The sequence below is a fragment of the Oncorhynchus gorbuscha genome, linkage group LG16 (genome assembly GCF_021184085.1).
Source record: "Oncorhynchus gorbuscha isolate QuinsamMale2020 ecotype Even-year linkage group LG16, OgorEven_v1.0, whole genome shotgun sequence".
Taxonomy (NCBI): domain Eukaryota; kingdom Metazoa; phylum Chordata; class Actinopteri; order Salmoniformes; family Salmonidae; genus Oncorhynchus; species Oncorhynchus gorbuscha.
The window spans coordinates 47,368,596-47,386,166 of record NC_060188.1 but is presented as its reverse complement, the minus strand read 5'-3'; the positions used below and the strand labels follow the sequence as shown (position 1 = coordinate 47,386,166).

General features: G+C 42.3%; 1 pseudogene; it reads left to right on the top strand.

Moving 5' to 3' along the window:
- Window positions 1-10,688: 10,688 nt before the first annotated feature.
- Window positions 10,689-17,064, top strand: LOC123999766 (annotated as a pseudogene).
- Window positions 17,065-17,571: the final 507 nt, after the last annotated feature.

Sequence of the window (17,571 nt, the reverse complement as noted above, 5' to 3'; positions counted from 1 at the left end):
GTCAGTGAGTCAGTAACCTGTCTCTATCATCAGTCCTATTGGCCTACATGCAATTATTGGAGAATAAACTGGATGAGTTTCGTTCAACACTATTCTACCAATTAACTGTAATATCTTATGTTTCACCGAGTCGTTGCTGAATGACGACATGGATAATATCCGGTTGGCTGGTTGCTCCATGCAACAGCTGCCTCCGGTAAGACAAGGGGTGGCGGTCTGTGTCTATTGGTCAATAACATCTGGTGAGCAAAATCAAATATTAAGGAAGTCTCAAGATTATGCTCACCTGAGGTAAAGTATCTCATGATAAGCTGTAGACCACACTATTTCCCAAGATAATTTTCATCTACATTTTTCGTAGCTGTCTATTTACCACCACAAACAGATGCTGGCAATAAGACTCAACGAGGTGTATAAAGCCATAAGCAGAAAATAAAATGCTCATCCAGAGGTGGCGCTCCTAGTGGCAGGGGACATTAATGCAGGAAAACTTAAATATGTTTTACCTCATTTCTAACAGCACGTTACATGTGCAACAAGAGGAAAAAAACTCTAGACCACCTATACTCGACACATAGAGATGAGTACAAAGCTCTCCATTTGACAAATGTGACCATAATTCTATCCTCCTGATTCCTGCGGGAAGTACCAGTGACTCGCTCAATACGGAAGTGGTTGGATGACGCAGGTGCTAAGCTACTGGACTGTTTTCCTAGCACAGGCTGGAGTATGTTCCAGGACTCATCCGATGGCCTTGAGGAGTGTACCACATCAGATACAAGCTTCATCAATAAGTGCATCGATGACGTTGTCCCCACTGTGACCGTACGTGGATTCCACATCACCAACAAACTATCATAATTCAAACACACCAAGGCAGTCATGAGGAGGGCACAACAATGCCTATTCCCCCTCAGGAAACTGAAAATATTTGGCATGGGTCCTCAGATCCTCAAAAAGTTCTACAGCTGCACAATCGAGAGCATCCTGACTGGCTGCATCACTGCCTGGTATGGCAACTGCTCGGCCTCCGACCACAAGGTGCTACAGAGGGTAGTGTGTATGGCCCAGTACATCACTGGGGCCAAGCTTCCTGCCATTCAGGACCTCTATACGAGGTGGTGCAAGAGGAAGGTGCTAAAAATTGCCAAAGACTTCATAGACTGTTCTCTGCTACTGCACGGCAAGCGGTACAAGACTGCTGAACAGCTAATCAAATGGCTACGGACTATTTGTATTGACCCCCCCCTTTTTTTAAACTGCTGCTACTCGCTGTTTATTACCTATTATCTATACATAGTCACTTTACCCCTACCCACATGTACATATTACCTCAAGTAACCTGTACCACCGCACATTGACTCGGTGCCGGTACCCCCTGTATATAGCCTCGTTCTTATTATTACATTTTTTAAAACTTTAGTTAATTTAGTAAATATTTTTATTAACTTATTTACTTAACATCATTGTTGGTTAAGGGCTTGTAAGTAAGCATTTCACAATAATACTTCACAACTGTTATATTCGGCGCATGTGACAAATAAAATGTGATTTGTTTTTTATTTGATTTGCGAGACTAAAGTTAGGTCCAAATCGGATGTTAGGTATTATATTTATTGAATATTATACACTGTACAAAAATATAAACATAATGTGCAACACTTTCAAAGAATTAAAGAAATCTTGGAATGAATTCATTAGGACCAAATCTATGGATTTCACATGACTTGCAATACAGATATGCGTGGATCAGAAAACCAGTAGGTATCTGGTGTGACAACCACTTGCCTCATGCAGAGTTACACATCTCCTTCACATAGAGTTGTTCAGGCTGTTGATTGTGGCCTGTGGAATGTTTACCTACTCCTCTTTAATGGCTGTGTGAAGTTACTGGTTATTGGCGGTAATTGGAACACACTAGTACACGTTCAATGGGTGACATGTCTGGTGAGTTTGCAGGCTGTACAGATTCTTGTGACATGGAGCCATTAGGTGATGAATGGTACGACAATGGGCCTCAGGATCTCATCACGGTATTTCTGTGTATTCAAATTTTCATTGATAAAATGTAATTGTGTTCGTTGTCCGTAGCTTATACCTGCTCATCCCATAAACCCTCTGCCACAATGAGGCACTCTGTTCACAACGTTGACATCAGCAAACTGCTCTCCCACACGACTCCATACACGCTTTCTGCCATCTGCCCGGTTCAGTTGAAACTGGGATTCATCCGTGAAGAGCACACTTCTCCAGCATGCAAGTGACCATCGGCGGTTACAACGTCGGTTACAATGCCAAACTGCAGTCATGTCAAGACCCTGGTGAGGACGACGCAGATGAGATTCCCTAAAGACAGTTTGTGCAAAAATTATTTGGTTGTGTAAATCCACAATTTCATCAGCTTTCCAGGTGGCCGGTCTCTGACGTTCCCGCAAGTGAAGAAGCCGGATGTGGAAGTACTGGGCTGGTTGTAAACGCTGCCAAATTGTCTAAAAACAAAGTTGGAGGCGGCTTATGGTAGAGAAATTAACAAAATTATCTGGCAACAGCTCTGGTGAACATTCCAAGAGTCAGTATGCCACTCCCTCAAAACTTGAGACATCTGTTGCATTGTGTTGTGTGACAAAACTACACATTTAGTGGCCTTTTATTGTCCCCAGCTCAAAGTGCACCTGTGTAATGATCATGCTGTTTTATCAGCTTCTTGATATGCTACACTCGTCAGGTGGATAGATTATCTTGGCAAAGGAGAAATGCTCACTAACAGGAATGTAAACAAATGTGCACAAAATTTGAGAGAAAAGCTTTTTCAGCGTATGGAAAGTTTCAGGGATCTTTTCAACATGAGACCAACACTTCACATCATATATTTTTGTTCAATATATGAATCATATAACTTAAAATGGCCAATTTTGCACCAATTTTGGTGCAATAAATGTACTTCATTTCTTAGTGATAAAATTATATTTCAACAAAATATTGTTGCAGGAATGATAATCTTATTTGTTTCTAACTACATAAATGATTTCAGAACAATCTGATTTGGTGGGTATCATGGCTTGCTGAAATGACATGGATCGATCCCCAAACCTTAACCTCACTGCTAACCTCATGCCTAACCCTAACCTTAAATGTCTAAACATACTCTGCCAGTAGGCAGGACATTTGTTCATTATGACGGGGGAATTATTATCAATCAGACTTTCCAAACGTGGGTCTGTTTCAGACCCACTTTCTCTCTGTCTACCTCATGTAGAAATACACGTCCCCCCCACATGTTATTCATTTTCTGTCCACATATGCCTCGCATGCAGGGATTTTATTTTGACATGAAGTAAGCAGAAAGGAAGAGTCAAATTTGGAAAGTCTGTTTAATAATATGATCCTTAAAATATTTTGAATCAAATCCCCCCGTCATAATAACTAAATGTCCTACCCACCAGCACAGTAAGTTGAAATGGAATAGTATTTAACTGTTGCAACCCAATACAATTGAAAGCAACATTAGTGTATGTAAATATGCCTGAGTTGCTCAGAGCAGCTAGATGCAGCCCTATGTCCTTAAGCCTAAAGTGAGCTCTTGATCATTCGCCTCAATTAATGAAATGACTGGTATAAGTGTTATAGTGGAAAATCATCCTATCCCTTTTTACACCAATCAAATGAGATGAAAGGAACAGATAGAGAAAGCCATGACCTAATATGGCTTATGTAGATAGACGAGGCCAGTCGTTCCAACCAGGAACCAATATCCAAAGTGGGTATTTAGAAAGACTCATTTCATATGCCTATATGCAAAATGCATATGAGAGGGTACTTTGGGGGCACTTTGGGCAGAGCAAAATGTGGTTGGGACTACAATGACCAAAAAGGGTTGAGAACCACTGGATTAGGCAAGTATTACAATTCCAACAATAATCATCCACGAACCAACATGCCCAATATATTCCTGTCCTATGTTTGTTGAAGCCCAAAGATGTCATCACCTGTCTCTGAAGGCATTTCAGACTACTTACCTTTGGGTAGGAAGCACAACTTCCTACCCATAACCGTCTTCACTGTAGATTCCCTTTAAGAAAATAATTGAGTGTAAACAATGTACCTCCACTAGTCATGCATTATGATTGATAATTATGTGTCCTATGTATCAGATAATTTAACCTGTCTCAATGTCAACAGTGAAGAGGCGACTCCGGGAGGCTGGCCTTCTAGGCAGAGTTGCAAAGAAAAGCCATATCTCAGACTGGCCAATAAAAAGAAAAGATTAAGATGGGCAAAAGAACACAGACACTGGACAGAGGAACTCTGCCTAGAACGCCAGCATCCCATAGTCGCCTCTTAACGTCAACAGTGGAGACTGGTGTTTTGTGGGTACTATTTAATGAAGCTGCCAGTTGAGGACTTCTGAGGCATCTGTTTATCAAACTAGACACTCTAATGTACTTGTCCTCTTGCTCAGTTGTGCACCTCTTGCTCAGTTGTGCACTCCTCTTTCTATTCTGGTTAGAGGCAGTTTGCGCTGATCTGTGAAGGGAGTAGTACATAGAGTTGTACAAGATCTAATGCTCCTTGGCAATTTCTCGCATGGAATAGCCTTAATTTCTTAGAAAAATAATAGACTGATGAGTTTCAGAAGAAAGTGCTTTGTTTCTGGCCATTTTGAGCCTGTAATCGAACCCAAAAATGCTGATGCTCCAGATGCTCAACTAGTCTAAAGAAGGCCAGTTTTATTGCAACAGTTTTCAGCTGTGCTAACATAACTGCAAAAGGGTTTTCTAGTGATCAATGGGCTTCTGCAAGCCTATGTAGATATTCCATAAAAAATCTACAATTTATAGCATTTATAACATTAACAATGTCAACACTGTATTTCAGATCAATTTGATGTTAATTTAATGGACAAAAAAAATGCTTTTCTTTCAAAAACAAAGACATTTCTAAATGACCCCAAACCTTTGAACCGTAGTGTATTTTCAAAGAAGTGTGGATAATCATAGATTGTGTCAAATCTGTTTATGGTCCAATAACATATTTAAAATAATCCATCTACTTTGCGGACTTGTTTGGACAATTTGCACATTCGGATCAAAATTATTGTTTGAGTTTCTTTGCCCATGGAGAAGTATATCCCCCTTCCCCCCAGTCTTTTTCCAAACAACTTAATCTCAAATTGTTTAATGATTTTCCTGTAAACAATAGATGTTATATTCCTTATCTTTTAGCCATGTAAATACTGATAGTTTTTTTCTGATCTGCTAAACCATCACAATCAGCGGCTTTGTCTTGCTAACGATGAGGGAGAGGTTGTTGTCCTGACACCACACTGTCAGGTCTCTGACCTCCTCCCTGTAGGCTGTCTCATTGTCGTCAGTAATCAGGCCTACCACATGTGTCATCTGCAAACTTAATTATGGTGTTGAAGTCGTGCGTGGCCACACAGTCGTGGGTGAACAGGGAGTACAGGAGGGGATTAAGCACGCACCCCTGAGGGGCCCCCATTTTGAGGGTCAGTGTGGCGGATCTGACCTAGACATCCAATTCAATTGGTGTGGGAGAGGACAGAAGATTGGCATTAAGACACAACCAGTGAAGGACATCATAGTGGGTAGGTTCAACCATTACTGTGATATTTTTCTGTTTTATGATTAGTAAGTGAATGTAAAGACCATTGTAAATCAAATGGATGTTATTATACAGAAACTCTTGGAAATCAGCTAGTGTAAAGACCACATAGAGAGCCCACCCACAGCACCTGTTGCTCTAACAACCACAAAAAAATGTGGTATATATTCCACCTTGCCTTTCTCTTATCCTGAATAATTAATTTATGTATGTTCGGTTGTTTCCGGCTGGAGCAGCCTTGTATTTTCTTAATTGAATAAATTAAATCACCAATCCCTCCAGCCAATACTCACACCAATGCAATGCCTTTAATACCTATGAGAAGGAGTGTACAAGTGCATACTTTAGGAGAAGTGTGGAGAATTGGGATGCAAAACATCACTACTCTTGTTAAATACAAATGTTCTGATACTTTTTTGCTTAATGTTTTCCCTTCTAGTGTCAGTTCTAAGAAATTTAGCTCTGTCAGAAATGATAGACTGATGTTGAGAAACCCATTCAAAATTGTCTCAGGCTGAGCCAAAACAGAGCAAATGGGAGGCGAATAAGGACCAGTGGACTAGTGGATGAGAGAGCAGAACAATAAAGTAATTAACGGTAGGCCTACTGATCAAGTTACAGTAGAGACGTAGCTTATCATACAGAGAATTTGGAAAGTATTCTGATTTTGTTATGCTACAGCCTTATTCTAAAATTTATTAAATAGGTTATCCCTCCCCTCATCAATCTACACACAGACCCTTTACTCAGAACTTTGTTGAAGCACCTTTCGCAGCGATTACAGACTCGAGTCTTCTTGGGTATGACGCTACAAGCTTGGCACACCTGTATTTGGGGAGTTTCTCCCATTCTTCTCTGCAGATCCTCTCAAGCTCTGTCAGGTTGGATAAGAAGCATCGCTGCACAGCTATTTTCAGGTCTCTCCAGAGATGTTCAATCAGGTTCAAGTCCGGGTTCTGGCTGGGCCACTCAAGGACATTCAGAGACTTGTCCTGAAGCCACTCCTGCTTTGTCTTGGCTGTGTGCTTAGGGTCATTGTTCTGTTGTAAGGTGAACCCTCGCCCCAGTCTGAGGGCATGAGTACTCTGGAGCAGGTTTTCATTGAGGATCTCTCTGTACTTTGCTCGATCTGTTCATCTTTCCATCGATCCTGACTAGTCTCCTAGTCCCTGGCACTGAAAAACATCTGCACAGAATGATGCTGCCACCACCATGCTTCACCGTAAGGATGGTGTCAGGTTTCCTCCAGACGTGAAGCTTGGCATTCAGGCCAAAGAGTTCAATCTTGGTTTCATCAGACCAGAGAATCTTGTTTCTCGTGGTCTTTTGCTCAGTTTAGTCTTTTGCCAGCTCTAGGAAGAGTCTTGGTGGTTCCAAACTTCTTCCATTTAAGAATGATGGAGGCCACTGTGTTCTTGGGGACCTTCAATGATGCTGACATTTGTTGGTACCCTTCCCCAGATATGTGCCTTCACACAATCCTGTCTCGGAGCTCTACGGTCAACTCCTTCGACCTCATGGCTTAGTTTTTGCTCTGACATGCCCTGTCAACCGTGGGACCTTATATAGACAGGTGTGTGCCTTTCCAAATCATGTCCAATCAATTGATTTTACCACAGGTGGACTCCAAGTTGTAGAAACATCAGGGATGCTCAATGGAAACAGGATGCACCTGAGCTCAATTTTGAGTCTCATTGCACTTACTTATGTAAATGTGTAGCAGTGTGATGTTGTTCCCCTAGATTATGCACACAAGGACCAATTCAAATAGGCCAGGTAAAGAGGGGATGTTAATCATTTGATAATAATAATTCAGTGTATTTTATTTATTTAATTACAGCTGCATAGCTAATGTTATTTTTTGGTGTACAAACACTTTACACGTGATTGTAAAAGTTGTGTATATTTTGGTTTGGCCCATCGCGGGTTATCTGTAATTCCGTACCCCTTTATTGTTCTCTTTTGGCTGACCTTCAGCTAGCAAGGTATGTTGTCCTTGGCTCCGGAATTGTTCAATATAAAACTGTGGTAATGTTACACAATGTGCTGTTATGCTACCATACATTTGTTACAATGTGGATAATATAAAGATTTATGTTAACAAGTTTCACCGAGCTCGCTAACTAGGGTACCTATTGTAACTTGTGAGTACTTGAGTGTCCATGTGTTTGCACAGGTGCCTGAGAGCTGTGACTGCGCCAAGGGTTAACATAATGTGTGTTGTCTCTTCGTGTGCAGGGCAAATAAAAATAATTCAACCAGCAGACCTCCAGTTGTGGCAGCGTCCTAATTAAAAGTACACAACGCGGACCGAACCACGCTACAAATGCTTATTTTTTTCCTTTTTTGTTATGAATACATCTGCAAACATCGGTTTGTCATTATGGGGTATTGTGTGTAGATTTTAGAATAAGGCTGTAATGTAACAAAATGTGGAAAAGGGAAGGGATCTGAGTACTTTCCGAATGCACTGTATACCCATCTACAATACGTTATTGTTTGTCTCCATCTGTCAAACAGGCTGTCGATTCAAGTCTGCCAGTGAATTCTCTGTGAATCCCAAACGAACCCCCAGCCCCTGCATGGAGGGGTTGCATTAATTTTGGATCTATCATCCCAGATCTGTCCCAGTCTGTTTTGAACAGCTACATATTTCAAGCCCCGAGTCACAGTAGCAATTGTGTGTTTATCATGTCCCTGTCTATTGTACTTTGTCTAAAAAGATTATTGATGTGTCTGTTTTAAAGTGCGCATTCATGTTTTCTCCTAATTTGTGCCTGTGTCATCTCATTCTTGACCTTAGGACTGCTTGTCAATTCTCAGAGGAATTCTCAGTTGTGTCTATCATTTGGTATATTGCTCTTTATCTGGGTACAGACTACGTTTCGTCTATTTTCGACTTCGTCATTGGACTCAAAGCATGACCTTTTCTTGTAAATATATTCATCACATATTCACTGCTCTTAGCCTATAATTAAACCTTAATTCCATCTTTATCGAACCAACTACAGTTAGAAACCCCCTCTGCATAAAGCTATATTTTGGTTAAATATGATGTTTCTCTCTTCTTCTGTGCTGGAGTTCTTTTAAGAACTTGATGGTATAGCAATGATTAACTTGAATCTACTCTTCATTTTACCCACAAACAAAATCACTTATAGTCCAGCAAAGCATACTGTTTTTTATTATTGCCAGTATAATTTAGCTAATAATCTGTTTTCCATTCAAATTTGATGTTTAAACTCATTTGGTTAGCGTAATTCAAATTGCTGTTGGATCCGGCCTCAAAAAAAGGTATTTTTAATGTTGTCTGTAGAGCGGCCAGGCATCATTCAGCTGAGATGCATCGTCCACACAGCGGCTAAAGGGCGAAAATGATCTAATGGCAATATCTCGGCAATTTGCAAACACTCTCCAGATGTAACTTCTATATGTGTACTATATCATTGGAAAATGTAACATATCATACGAAACGGAGGGACACAAAACTGTGTAATTGCATGTGGGTGAGAGAAAGAGTTGATGATTCAGATAACATTGACAGTTGCTCAGATAATAAACTGTCATTCAGAATTTACACTCCAGCCCAGCAACGTAGCGTACTGTCACTTGCTTCACTTGTATTGGTTCCTTTCTGAATCGGATCAAAGTTGAGAGTGCAGTTAAGGGTGACTGTCACGGCTCCCTCTGTGGACATACGCATGTCAAAACGGAACACGCACACACAACTCATGTCACCATAATGTACAGTGGCTTGCGAAAGTATTCATTACCTTCTTCAATATGTTTGGGGAGTCTCCCACATGCCTTTTGGCGAACACCAAACGTGTCTGCTTAATTTTTTCTTTAAGCAATGGCTTTCTTTCTGGCAACTCTCCCATAAAGCCCAGCTCTGTGGAGTGTATGGCTTAAAGTGGTCCTATGGACAGATACTCCCATCTCCGCTGTGGAGCTTTGCAGCTCCTTCAGGGTTATCGTTGGTCTCTTTGTTGCCTCTGATTAATGCCCTCCTTGCCTGGTCCATGAGTTTTGGTGGGCGGCCCTCTCTTGGCAGGTTTGTTGTGGTGTCATATTCTTTCAATTTTTTTTTATAATGGGTTTAATAGTGCTCTGTGGGATGTTCAAAGTTTTGGATATTTTTTTAAAACCCAACTCTGATCTGTACTAATCCACAACTTTGTCCCTGACCTGTTGGAGAGCTCCTTGGTCTTCATGGTGCCGCTTGCTTGGTGGTGCCCCTTGCTTGGTGGTGTTGCGGACACTGGGGCCTTTCAGAACAGGTGTATATATACTGAGATCATGTGACACTTAAATAAAGTCCACCAGTGTGCAATCTAACTAATTATGTCACTTCTGAAGATAATTGGTTGCACCAGATTTTGAAACAACACATTTTTTTCATTTCACTTCACCAATTTAGACTATTTTGTGTCGATTACATGAGATCCAAATAAAAAGCCATGTAAATAACATATATATTATATTTAAATAACAGGTTGTAATGCAACAAAATAGGAAAAATGAATACTTTTGCAAGGCACTGTAGGTAGCTATGAATATTACGATTATATCTAGGTGTCACTCTTGCATTGAAGCGTGTGTCGTAAAGATTAAAAAGGACCAAAGTTAAAACCATTTGCAAAGATACTGTAGCTAACTTTACTATTTTTTTATATGATGCTGAGTGACTGTAATAGTTAGCGGCTAAGCTAAAGGAGTTTTTTTGTTGCTGTCTACAACAATCTAAGTGCTGCTTGCAAAAATTCAATGAATCACTACCATTTTAGTAATAGTGCAATGTTAGATTACTAACGTTAGCCGTGTTAGAAGAAGGGTAGTGCTGTGGTTGCCAATGTTTACCTTGGTTATTTAGCTAGTTTCAAAATGGCTGTATTAACTCTTTGAAATTATATATTTCGTGCACATTAGTACTATAGAGCTAAACCCCACTTACACAATTCTAGCAAGACTCTTTCTCTCCTCTCTGTCAAATGTCCAATGACAACCCAATATCTGGCTTATTATGTGTTCTGTTTCATGATTTCTCAGGCGGCTGAGGGGCGGAGATGTCATTGGCGTGCCTTCGAGTGTATGCCCGACACAGGTTAGCACATGGAGCTCAGGAATATGCAACCCCCACCATTGTCTCCAGGTCTCGGGAGCGAAAGAATGAGGGTCCAGTGCTTCAGTATGTGGGGAAACTTGAGAAAGCCCAACCACAAAGTGTTCATATGGGGTTTTAGCTACACTGGAGCCCTGGGCATTCCCAGATTTGAGGTTCCGGGCAGTGGCTGAAAAAAGGCCAGGAAATACCAGCTCACATCTTACCGCCTGGAGACAGAGCAGCAGGTAATGTCTCTCTTTAACCACAGAAACACTTAACTGACACACAGACATGTTTCTATACAATTTATGCCAACAGATTTTGTTCCAGGCCAGTTGGTCTACACTCGGGCCGTGTTTGTTCGGTAGGGCTGGGGCACAAAATGTTTTGCATTGGAGAACCAAAATCTGACTTCTTCTTGGACAAGTTCAGGTAGTAGGATACTTCTCTTATCAAAGTGTTTTCTCCTATTTTGTGGCTACTGAACAAGATCCCTATTCAGCTAATTGAGGTCTTGATGAGCAGTCAGTTGGCTAAATCAGTTGTGTTAGTACTGGGCTGGAGCAAAAGCCTGCACACCCAGGTCTCAAGGACCAGATTTGGTGACCTGACCACTGCCTGACTACTCCTACTTGACAACACTGCGTTTTGGCCCCATATGTACTCATTGTCTGGGCAATGCATCTGTACCCATGGCAGGTACGCCATACATGCATTCCGTTTTTCTAACATGATATGCGAACTGTTGAAAACACAATTGATGTACTTGAATAGATGACACTGACTGACAGACAGTGAGTGACTGACTCCCGTGCTGGTCCCTCTCCTCAGATCTCCTCTGAAGCCTGTGGGTACGTCTTCACACTTCTCTCCTCCTCCACCAAGGACCTCACCAAGGTGTGGGGAATGGTCCTCCACAGAGACTCCCAGCTGGGCCTCCAACGCACCCAGCAAGGCTGCCGTAATAGTCATTCCCTCTCTCACTCCCCCCATCCTCCATGGCAAGCACTCTCTCCTCCAACTTCTTTATTTAACGGCACAATCTGGGATCTTGCTGTTTCAAATAATAATATACACTCATTGATTGATTAATAAAATAACATAGATGCTTCGTGAGTTTAATACAACTGCCTTTTCCAAAAATGTTGTTTAACTCCGTTGTAAACCTTGTCCATCCCTCAGCTTTATAGCAAACCAAGTGGCGGGGATTGCAGTTTATTGTTTTTTGCATCAAGACTGCAGCTTTAACCGATTCATCCATAAAAGTGCACCAGCTTGTCAACCAAGAAATATTGGAGGATGTGCATAATTTGCTCGATGATGGGTGTATGTTTTCAACGACTGCTGCACACTTTCATCAATCTCGAGTCTATATGATGTAGAGTCCCATTAGCTGCTAATATTCAGATGAATTTGTGCAGCGCCTGCCCTGAGCTGATACCTGTGAACGAGCAAATAGTATGCGTCAGACTAGCCTGACTGCCAGTCTGTCTGCTCTCTTGCCAAGTAATGGAGTTTGCAAGAGCTCAAACAAATCTGGGACCAGGGCTAGTGTCAAACCGTCCCAGTGATGTATAAATTTCCTAGTGTTCACTCTAGATAAGAGATATGACTATGTGCTGGAGCCCTCCCCGGTGCCTCTCCCCCTGGCCAGGCCCAGGAGAACAGGGTGGTGTAGGTGGCACATTGCCGTGCACACTCCCTAGTGCTCACCGACTCAGAGGGAGGTAAGAGACGCCACAGAGGGTGACATTTTATTTTCCTCATGTAAAATGGCACTGAACTGTTACGAAAATAACTCCCAATACTTTGAGCAACAACGATTTGTTACACCTTCCTTTCTTTCTTTTGTTTTACCCCTTTTCTCCGCAATTTCGTGATGTCCAATTGATAGTTAGTCTTGTCCCGTTGTACAGACTCAGGAGAGGCGAAGGTCGAGAGTCGTGCAACCTCCGAAACACGACCCGCCAAGTCGCACATCTTCTTAACACAATAGGTCGCTTAACCCGGGAGCCAGCCGCACCAATGTGTTGGAGGTAACACCGTACACCTAGAGACCGTGTCAGTGTGCACTGCGCCCAGCCCGCCACAAGAGTCGCTAGAATGCGATGGGACAAGGACATCCCTACCAGCCAAACTCTCCCTAACCCGGACGACGCTGGGCCAATTGTGCCCTGCCTCATGGGTCTCCCGGTCGCGGCCGGCCGCAACACCTTTTATGATATACCTGAGAATCTAAGTAAACTTGTTTTGGATAAGCTCTCGTGAGACATTCACATAAATGTAAGGAGTTGAAAATCAACGCAAGATATAGCGCAAGATATAGTTTCCGAGATTATAATTTATACCTTGAATAATGTGCTATCCTATCTATTTGGGGTTATTTTGCTCACTGTGTGTGCTTTTTTGCAAAAAAAAACTATTTGGATGAAAATATTACCCAAAAACTGGGACCTTGAGCAAGGCCCTTAACCCAACAACTTGCTCTCCATCCATGGGCCCCGCAGCTTCACCCTGTGCTCGTCTCAACTGTATGTCAAGGGGGGACTGAGAACAGAGCATTTCCATTGAAGACACATTTCCATTGTTCGTGGCGACATGGACAATAAACATTATTCTATTCTAATTAGTTAAAATTACTCAATTCAATTTTATTTGTCACATACACATGGTTAGCAGATGTTAGTGCGAGTGTAGCGAAATGCTTGTGCTTCTGGTTCCGACAATGCAGTAATAACCAACAAGTAATCTAGCTAACAATTCCAAAACTACTACCTTATAGACACAAGTGTAAGGGGATAAAGAATATGTACATAAAGATATATGAATGAGTGATGGTACAGAGCGGCATAGGCAAGATACAGTAGATGGTATTGAGTGCAGTATATACATATGAGATGAGTATGTAAACAAAGTGGCATAGTTAAAGTGGCTAGTGATACATGTATTACATAAGGATGCAGTAGATGATAGAGTACAGTATATACATATACATATGCGATTAATAATGTAGGGTATGTAAACATTATATTAGGTAGCATTGTTTAAAGTGGCTAGTGATATATTTTACATCATTTCCCATCAATTCCCATTATTAAAGTGGCTGGACTTGAGTCAGTGTGTTGGCAGCAGCCACTCAATGTTAGTGGTGGCTGTTTAACAGTCTGAGGGCCTTGAGATAGAAGCTGTTTTTCAGTCTCTCGATCCCAGCTTTGATGCACCTGTACTGACCTCGCCTTCTGGATGATAGCGGGGTGAACAGGCAGTGGCTCGGGTGGTTGCTGTCCTTGATGATCTTTATGGCCGTCCTGTGACATTGGGTGGTGTAGGTGTCCTGGAGGGCAGGTAGTTTGCCCCCGGTGATGCGTTGTGCAGACCTCACTACCCTCTGGAGAGCCTTACGGTTGTGGGCGGAGCAGTTGCCGTACCAGGCGGTGATGCAGCCCGACAGAATGCTCTCGATTGTGCATCTGTAGAAGTTTGTGAGTGCTTTTGGTGACAAGCCGAATTTCTTCAGTCTCCTGAGGTTGAAGAGGCGCTGCTGCGCCTTCTTCACGATGCTGTCTGTGTGGGTGGACCAATTCAGTTTGTCTGTGATGTGTACGCCGAGGAACTTAAAACTACCCTCTCCACTACTGTTCCATCGATGTGGACAGGGGGGTGTTCCCTCTGATGTTTCCTGAAGTCCACAATCATCTCCTTATTTTTGTTGACGTTGAGTGTGAGTTATTTTCCTGACACCACACTCCGAGGGCCCTCACCTCCTCCCTGTAGGCCGTCTCGTCGTTGTTGGTAATCAAGCCTACCACTGTTGTGTCGTCCGCAAACTTGATGAATGAGTTGGAGGCGTGCGTGGCCACGCAGTCATGGGGGAGCAGGGAGTACAGGAGAGGGCTCAGAACACACCCTTGTGGGGCCCCAGTGTTGAGGATCAGCGGGGTGGAGATGTTGTTGCCTACCCTCACCACCTGGGGGTGGCCCGTCAGGAAGTCCAGTACCCAGTTGCACAGGGTGGGGTCGAGACCCAGGGTCTCGAGCTTGATGACGAGCTTGGAGGGCACTATGGTGTTAAATGCCAAGCTGTAGTCGATGAACAGCATTCTCACATAGGTATTCCTCTTGTCCAGATGGGTTGGGGCAGTGTGCAGTGTGGTTGAGATTGCATCGTCTGTGGACCTATTTGGGCGGTAAGCAAATTGGAGTGGGTCTAGGGTGTCAGGTAGATTGGAGGTGATATGGTCCTTGATTAGTCTCTCAAAGCACTTCATGATGACGGAAGTGAGTGCTACGGGGCGGTAGTCGTTTAGCTCAGTTACCTTAGCTTTCTTGGGAACAGGAACAATGGTGGCCCTCCTGAAGCATGTGGGAACAACAGACTGGGATAGGGATTGATGGATGCAAGCCAGGGCACTCCTATAACTGACCACCCAGTAATGTTAAGATATCAACATGTGGTCCACATGTGGTCTCTTAAGTGTTGAAAATGTTGATGTTGATCCTTCCTGCTATTTTCAGTCAATTTGTCATTTGAATACCGACCTTCGCTTATGCAATTTGCAGAAATATGTTAGAGCCAATGATCGGCAAAGAGGGCGTTATAGTTGCTTTTACGATCCTGTTTTTGGACTTAAGTATACATAGTACTCTTTCCGCTGAAATTTAACTAAGAAATTATGTGGTAACAATCAGTACTTTGAGGTGTGATACTAACCTTATTAAAACATATAGGATACTAACCTTATAGGACTATGGACGAGGCTACATGAGGTGTGATACTAACCTTATAGGACTATGGACAAGGCTACATGAGGTGTGATACTAACCTTATTAAAACATATAGGACTATGGGCTAGGCTACATGAGGTATATACTATATATAGTAATCTAACAATAATTGGTAACTTACCTGGTACCTATTGGTGCCCTGTTATCCTTGTTTTATTTCATCCCAAAGAAACAAACATATAATGTATAGATTAATACTGTGTTATTTATAACTTTTCTAAGAAAATACTTTGTCATTTCTCTACTTTAAATTAAAGTGCCACCTTTAGTTTTACAGACACAGTATTGCAGTAATACAATGCAGCTGAAATGAGTGGCATTCCAATCAGTGCAGTAAGGTCCTGTCTTATGCTGCACTGTGCTCCATGTTAATCTAAGCATATGGATCACCCCCCCCCCCCCCCACACAGGTTTCATGTCTCTCTTTCGTTCTCTCCCTCTCCCACATCAGTGTTCAGTCTGGGGAACAATGCCTATGGCCAGTGTGGGAGGGAGATTGCTGAAGATGTACAGGTACCACACACACACACACACACACGTGTGTTTACACGCCATATTACTGACGCAATTGATCAGGCTCAAACAATGCTCAAAATGCAAAGGAAAGTCTGCCTCTCTGCCGTTGTCATGCAACACGGCCGGGTGTATGTCGAGTCATGCTAATGACTCACAGTGTCAAATCCATGCAGGCTGGAAATGTATTCACTCTCCAGGAATTTCAGACTGTGCTGTTCTGCCGAATGACTTCCTATAACCTTTCGAGTTGAACTACAATCCTATTAGAATTGTGTGTTCAGGGGCCGTATATATGAATCGTCTCAGAGGTGGTGTGCTGATTTTAGGATCAGTTTAGTCTTTTGATCACAATGAATAAGATTATATGGACAGGGGAGTGCTGATCCTAGAGCTCTCCTACTCTGAGAAGCTTGATACATACAGCCTCTTTAGAAGTCTACTTAGAGTGAATGCCTTTCCTGATTAGTACGTTCTTGGGCTGTTTGTATGGGACATTAGGCGTGGGGACTTGGGTCTTTATGCAAAATGTCCAATGGGGTTGGATGGGCAGAGGTGACCTTTTCTGGACAGACCGGCCTCCTTGAATAGTTGATTGTTGGCTGTTCTCCCTCTCTCTCTTTTTACCTCTCTCCATTGCTGTGCCAGTCACATCATTCACAAGATGGAAGGCTTTTACAGCCCAGTGACCCAGCTGTGTTTAGTCTGTTTTGTGTATCGGGGACAGTGAGACACCCCAGCCATTATTGCTCCATCTTGGTCAGGTTGTTATTGTAAAAGAGAATGTTTCTCAATGACCCTGGTTTAAATAAAGGCTCCATTTTTTTAAATGATTAAGGTTAGGATTGGAGTAGGGAATGCTGGTCCTAGAACTGAACATGGGGAAAACTTCACCCTGGAGCGAAAATGCATTTTGTGACTGTTATTGGTGATTAGAACCTGCAGATGCCATGTCTGTTCTGTAGGTGGTGTGCGGGCAGGACCACAGTCTGTTCCTGACTGGAACGGGCAAGGTGTATGCCCCCTGTAATTTGCTGTAATTTATAAACAGTTCACCCAACTGGGATGTCACTAGAGATTCATGGATAGGGGGTCTAAGCCTCTATTAGGGGGGGGCATACTCCCCCAGGCTTTTTTAAAAACCCCACAAAAACGTATTTTCATCATGTATTTTTAGAGTAACAACGGGTGTAAAATCGATCAAAATAAGGTTATTTTTGGTCAAGGTTGTTCAAAAGTATACCTGCCTCATAGTTTGTGTTAGATACTGATCTAATATGACTTACTTAAATTAAAAAATTAACCCAATAATTCAGACACATGGAACATCTTAAACCGTATCATCCATAATGGGACAAAACTAAATTCAACTCATGAGCTGAATAAAATTGAAAGTTTGAAAAATAATTAGGAATCAAATCTGAGTAAGATCCCAAACAAATATTACAACCTATATTACAGAACTGCTCCTCTTGCTTACCTCTTGATGCTTATTTTGTGGGTGGACTCATCAGAGTGTCTCTCCTATTTTTAAAGATTGCAAAATG